The sequence below is a fragment of the Mastacembelus armatus genome, unplaced genomic scaffold (assembly GCF_900324485.2).
Source record: "Mastacembelus armatus unplaced genomic scaffold, fMasArm1.2, whole genome shotgun sequence".
Taxonomy (NCBI): domain Eukaryota; kingdom Metazoa; phylum Chordata; class Actinopteri; order Synbranchiformes; family Mastacembelidae; genus Mastacembelus; species Mastacembelus armatus.
Genome location: NW_022872898.1, coordinates 116,601 through 123,296, shown reverse-complemented (window position 1 = coordinate 123,296; position 6,696 = coordinate 116,601). Strand labels below are relative to the sequence as shown.

General features: G+C 42.1%; 3 non-coding genes across 3 annotated transcripts; all 3 read left to right on the top strand.

Moving 5' to 3' along the window:
* Window positions 1–392: 392 nt before the first annotated feature.
* On the top strand, window positions 393–465 carry trnag-ucc (transfer RNA glycine (anticodon UCC)). The gene has a single exon. It is a non-coding gene; the product is annotated as a tRNA-Gly (tRNA).
* A 314-nt stretch (window positions 466–779) lies between these two features.
* Window positions 780–861, top strand: trnas-aga (transfer RNA serine (anticodon AGA)). The gene has a single exon. It is a non-coding gene; the product is annotated as a tRNA-Ser (tRNA).
* Window positions 862–5,461: 4,600 nt separating this feature from the next.
* On the top strand, window positions 5,462–5,534 carry trnav-cac (transfer RNA valine (anticodon CAC)). The gene has a single exon. It is a non-coding gene; the product is annotated as a tRNA-Val (tRNA).
* The last annotated feature ends 1,162 nt before the right edge of the window (window positions 5,535–6,696 follow it).

Sequence of the window (6,696 nt, the reverse complement as noted above, 5' to 3'; positions counted from 1 at the left end):
GTGCCCCCTCCAACCCCCCCGCTGCATCCATATCCTCTGCAGACTGATCATTGTCCATCCCATCCCCAGCTTCACCAATGGGATTTCCAAATCTGGGGTTCCATGCTGACACGAGGACTTACTTTAGACCTTCCCCATGTTATGATGAAGGTCACGTGATGCCAGACGAGTTCCTTAAACCCCGCTCTGAGCTGTTAAATGTCACTTTCTGTTACACCTGGTCCTCGTGTTATTACAGTCAAAGGAGATCAAGGAGCTGAAGGTTTTAACTTCTCTTTCTTTCTGATGGACCTCCTCCTTCTCTTCTGCTCCTCCTCCTTCTCTTCTGCTCCTCCTCCCTCCATTCCACATCTCAGCCTTCGCCCCAGAGGAGAAAAGTCTGTGTTTTGACAGTGATGGTGGTGTAGTGGTGAGCATAGCTGCCTTCCAAGCAGTTGACCCGGGGTTCGATTCCCGGCCGTCGCAAAAACTTTAATGGTTTAATGTTCAGTGTTGATTGACAGGGAAATAAAACTGTTTCCATATGTTACTGCACATGTAAGTCATCAATGGTCATATTACCTAGTACTTCAGGAACCGTCGCTTACTCTATGGAACATTTTGTTTTCACAGTACTCACTTACTGACACGAGGACTTAGTTTAGACACATGACCCCAATGGTTATATTTTGCTGATGAAACTATTTTTGACAAATGTATATTACGTTGTAAGGTGCTTTCTGGCCATTAAAAAGGTGGTTTTATGATCTTTTCGGTGCATAATTATAGGAAGTGTCAGAGTTGTCGTGGCCGAGTGGTTAAGGCGATGGACTAGAAATCCATTGGGGTTTCCCCGCGCAGGTTCAAATCCTGCTGACAATGACTTCTTCTATAGAAGCTCAATCCATTATGTTCTAATCTGTTTTCGCCTTGTAAATCCACTCATTGAAACCTGGAGTCTTTCAATGGTTGACCAAAGCACAATGTCTGACACAGGGTGTCATAGGTACAGAGTCAACGGAGATCACAGATCTGAAGCTTTCAACTTCTCTTTCTTCCTGATGGACCTCCTCCTTTTCCTATTCCTTCTCTTCTGCACCTCCTCCTCCTTCCTCCCTTCCACACCTCATCAGGATGTCCCTGTAACTCAATAAAAAGCCTCCAGTTAATCCAGAATGCTTCAGCCGGACTCCTGACAGGAACTAGCAAGAGTGATCATATTTCTCCTATATTAGCTTCTCTTCACTGGCTCACTGTAAAATCAGAATAGAATTTTAAATCCTTCTCCTCACGTACAAATCCCTTCATGATCAAGCTCCTTCATACCTTAAAGACCTCATAGTACCATATCATCCCAATAGAGCACTTCACTCTCAGAGTGCAGGTCTACCTGAGGTTCCCAGAGTTTCCAAAGGGAGAATGGGAGGCAGAGCCTCCTCTCTCCTGTGGAACCAGCTCCCAGTCTAGGTTCAGGAGGCAGACACTCTCCTTACTTTTAAGGCTAGACTGAAAACTTTTAATTTTGTCATCAAAGGTCCTACTTACTTAGCACTTTAGGAACCATCACACACACTATGGAAGATTTCATTTTCACAGCACTGACTTACTGACACGATGACTTACTTTAGACCTTCACCATGTTATAAATGTCACTTTCTGCTACACCTAGTCCTCATGTTATTACAGAGTCAAAGGAGATCAAGGAGCTGAAGGTTTCAGAGGAAATAACTGCACTGTTGCAACAACTTACAGACTTTCCTTTAAGTCCAAATCTGTTAGTAGTTCATTTCACTGTTCAGTTTGGTAGTTCATGCATGGCATAGTTTTCCAGGTAATGTGTTAATTTCACAGGTTGATGAGTGTAAATGATTTGAAAAGAAGCCTCTGTATATACAATACTACGTGGACATTCAGTGTGTAACAGTCAGTCTCTGTTGTTGCTGAAGGAGCTACCTGGCCTGGATGACTGTTGTGTTGTTGTTGTTGAGTTAGTCTGTTGCTGTTTCTGTCTACAAAGATGTAAAAAAAAAAACTATATTATATAAATATTTTAGTATTAATACAAAATATTAAAGTGGTCACATCTGAGTCTGGCATCACGGTGGCTGAGTGGTTAGCACTGTTCCTTCACAGCAAGAAGGTCGTGGGTTTGCAACCTGGCCTTTCTCTGTGGAGTTTGCATGTTCTCCCTGTGCTTGTGTGGGTTTACTCCGGGTACTCTGTTTTCCTCCCACAGTCCAATAAACATGTATGTTAGGTTGATTGGTTAATCTAAATTGCCAGTAGGAGTGAGGTTATTTGTCTTTGTGTGTCTCTATGTGGCCTTGTGATGGACTGGTGACTTGTCCAGGGTGTACCCCTGCCTTCCACCTGAAAAAGAGCTGGAATAGGCTCCAGCAGATCCCTGTGACCCTGGTTAGGGAATAAGTGGCTGTAGAAGATGGATGGGTCACATCTGACTCAATGTAACAAGAATATACTGTATATTAATATTGTAATAATATTGTATATGATTCCACTTTAATTACTTTCATTTGGGTGTGTTTGTGGCAGCCCCTCTCAGTAGCTGGTAGTGGTAAGTGCCCAGCGCACAGTGAGAATGTTGACGTCTCATGGCCAGATCAGGCGTCATGATGTGAAGACATCAGTTTCCAGGAGAAACAGATGCATTGGTGGTTCAATGGAAGAGTTCACACCTGCCATGTGGGATCTGTGTCAGTTTCTGTACTGCAGTGGTCCTCGTGTTTGCCTGATAAGTGAAAAGACCCTGGTTTGGAACCAGGTAGAAAAAGAGGTTGTTTATTGACTGTTGAAGAAAACTCAGCCTGAGCTTACCAATGTTAGCTGTGACCCAACGCAAGAATAAACAGCCTGACGGTGACACCACAGTTAAATCTACAGAGACAGTCCCCCAAACACCTTAAAGTAAGTAGCAGCACAAAGGACAAATCAAATACTCATTTCACAGTTTCAGTATCAATGCAGAATGCATCTATACTGGTTTAGTCTCAAAGAAAAGGAGGATGAAGAGCGTATCATACTTAACCAGTTCAACACAGATGTGCAGTATCACATTTGCAACACTGAGATGTAGCAGAGGATGGTTTCAATGTTGTTACTGTTACATGTACAAATTCAAGTAGAAAATACTTTATAAAGAGAGAGACATAGAATTTTGGAAAAAAAAAAATTAGCCAAGCCTCAAGTAACCTCAATAGTCATCCAGACCAGGTTGCTCCTTCAGCAACAACAAAGGTACAATGTCTGTTCCACACTGAATGTATGTTTGCATAAATATAAACCTAAATATCTACAATAAACACTACAAAACAGAGGATTTGTGAGCTGTTATGTGAAGGATAATAAACCAACACATGGCTCATTTGTTCAGGGGCATGAATCTCGCTTTGGGTGTGAGGTCCAGGTTTTGAATCCCAGATGAGCCCGGTGTTGTTTGGGTTCTTGTAAACTTCTCTGTAAAAACCCTGAAATGTTTATATGTACAAAATATCTGCTTGTGCCCTTCACCATATTGTCTCATTACAGTGTTACATAAAACAGGACACACTACACATAATTAGTTGTGAGTGCAAATTATGCGTTTGTTAAGGTTTAGGTGATGATTTTTAAAATCCACTGCATGTGGTCCTTTCACGTGTGAGGCAAACATTATAACCACTGCACTACAGAAACACAGTTGTTGGCTACAATGAAATATGGTGAGTTTCCATTATGATTTCCACAAACTAACATGCACATTGGGAACACTTGATTTTAGCGTCTCCAATAGAAGTGTCTTTTCACAGTCAAAAGGGATATGAGCTCATCTCCGCAGGGGGCAGTCAAGGACTTGCCATTAAGGATGTAGGCTAAGGCAGGAAAACTGAAATTCCCCCCATGACAGACCCCATACAAACTACAAGCCTCTCAGACAAAGAATTCTCTCTGCAGAGTCAGCTCTTGTCACTGTGTGGCTAGTACCAATATAAGTGCAGGCCTCAATTGTGCAGACAAAACACATAAGGAAGGAAGAGAGTTAAGCAGAAAATAGTTTATTGCTGCAGATAAATATAACTAAAGGTGTGTGGAAACAAAGGAGAAACAAGGACTAATACAAATTATAGTTATAATAATTACTATATAATATAATAATTATTACTATAATTATTATATTTGTAGCTGAGCCCCACTGGGGAACTCTAACTCTAACTGGGAACTCCCAGCCTGGGTTCAGGAGGCAGACACTCTCTGTACTTTTAAGGCTAGACTTAAAGGTTTCTAGACTTTAGGTTAGGGTTAGGTTTGAGCCCCACTTTGGGTGGTGGTGATTCTACACGACTGCTCCATGTGTTGAGAAGAGGTCATGTGACTTCAGGGGATAATAGGAGAAGGTGTTTCAGTGTCATTAAATAAATATAGATGAGTGACTGTATCATAGCAAGTAAACACACTGTAGTTAAGGTTAGACCTTGTGTAACAACAGGTGCACTAGACAATACAACACAAATCTCATTCCCAATGTGACGTGAAACAACATGAGAATATAATTTAACAGCATAACTTAGCAGCGTTATGACGTTACAGTAAATAGACTGAGGCTAGTTTATTGCTGCAGATAAATATAACTAAAGGTGTGTGGAAACAAAGGAGAAACAAGGACTAATACAAATTATAGTTATAATAATTACTATATAATATAATAATTATAGTAATGATTATTATATTTGTAGCTGAGCCCTACTATTTGTAGCTGAGCCCCACTGGGGAACTCTAACTCTAACTGGGAACTCGGCCTAGACTGTCCGAGGACCATCGGTGCACTGAGCTCCCCTACCCTAACCACTGGAAAGAGAACTAATGAAAATGGGACAACCACTCAGGCCACAAAGGACAAATGAGTTAAGAACCTTTCAGATAAGAAACTCTCACAGGCAGAGAGAGATGTCCTAGCCAATGGACTTAACTTTGCAGTCATGCCTAAACATATTCCGGTTGTGGATTTTATTAAAGCCACAGCATCTGCCATTCGCAACAATGACCTATCTAACACAGAAGCAGAGGAACTCTGACTAAAAGTCATTGCAGCACTCAAGGTTCTAAGCCACCACCACCCAACCTCACCACCAAGGAGAGCAGGGCCTTGTCTTCCCTGTCTAAGGACGAGACTATTACCATCCTGCCAGCAGACAAAGGGAGATGCACAGTGGTTTTAGACACAACAGACTATCATGAGAAAATAATCTCTCTCTTGGAAGACCAACAGACATACGAAAAGCTAAGAAGGGACCCCACCAGCACCTACAAGAGAAAGGTGATTGACTGTTTGAAAGAACTGGAAAAGAATAAAGCCATTGACAGGACCACTTACTACAACTGGCTTTGCTGTTTACTCCATTCAAAAATATGCACAGAATTGGTGATAATACTGTAAAGCATCTCTGCACTACTGCACATGTGATATTGTTTGTTTCTGATTGCATCAGTTTCTGTAGTGTAGTGGTCATCACGTTTGCCTCACACGCAAAAGGTCCCTGGTTCGAGACCAGGCAGAAACACAGTTTTTGCACTGACTGCATCTCAGTCTCAGAAATCTCAGCCTGAGCTGACCAAAGGTAGCTGTGACCCAACCTCTTTGTAGCTCCATTTGATGTGCTGAGTTACTAAAGGATTAGCTGGGACCCTGCATCAATATAACCTGCACTCACTGTCCTCATGAATGTGAGGACAGTGAGTGCTACGGTATTTCAAAAACTAGGCAGTGTGAACTGTGTTTCCATCTCTCCCTGCTCAGCGTCCTCAGAGAAGCTCATGTCAGTGGACCTGAAAGAAGTCAGAGTGCAGGACACTGATCAGAAAATCTGTGGAGTGGTCTTAATCGTGACCATCTGACCATCGTGACTCTTAAAACAACTGAAATACACAAAATTTGAATGACAACATATCATTCACTAGCATATCAACACTACTGCATGTGTCATGGCCCCTTGAAAACTGATCTCTACTGAAGAGATGCCAGACTAATTCAGTGACAGGAAGCCTTTTCTATCGATTAAGTCCTGAACACTGAACTGTTTATCGCTGGGAACAAAGGACTGGACCTCCTCGTTCCTGCTGGCGGGGTCGTTGCTTCTGTGGTCCGGGTCGGTTAAATCTTGATCTTGATTCTCCTCTTTTATTCTGCTCTTCCACTGGTCATGGTCAATGAATTCCGGGTCCTGATCCCCCTCTTTAATTTCGGTTTTGTTGTAGTTGTAGTAGACAGAGTCTGCTGCTGTTTCTCCTCCTTTATTCCCCACAGATAGCCATCCTGGTGGACGAATACCAGATCATCTTCCTCCTCTTTTAGTCCGGTTTTATAGTGGTCCTGGTCGATATAATCTGAGTCCTGCTTCTCTACCTTCATCCTGCTGTTGTAGTGGTCCTGATGGATTAAATTAATGTTCTGATTCTGTGTTTTACACTGCCACGTTGCTGCTCAGAAGTTGTTTCTTTGGTGTCCTGATCTCAAAGAATCACAGCACTGCTGCTTCCTTTTTCTTTCTTTTTAATGGTGGTTGACAAACCATCTTAAAGGTGCATTACCACCAGCAACTGGACTGGAGTGTTGAATAGAGGTCTGACAAAAAAGTATATCCTTTCAACAGAACCTATTTCTCTTCAAAAATCTATGATATATTTCTAAGTTCTACTAACCTTCCCAAGAAGACCCTCTAATGA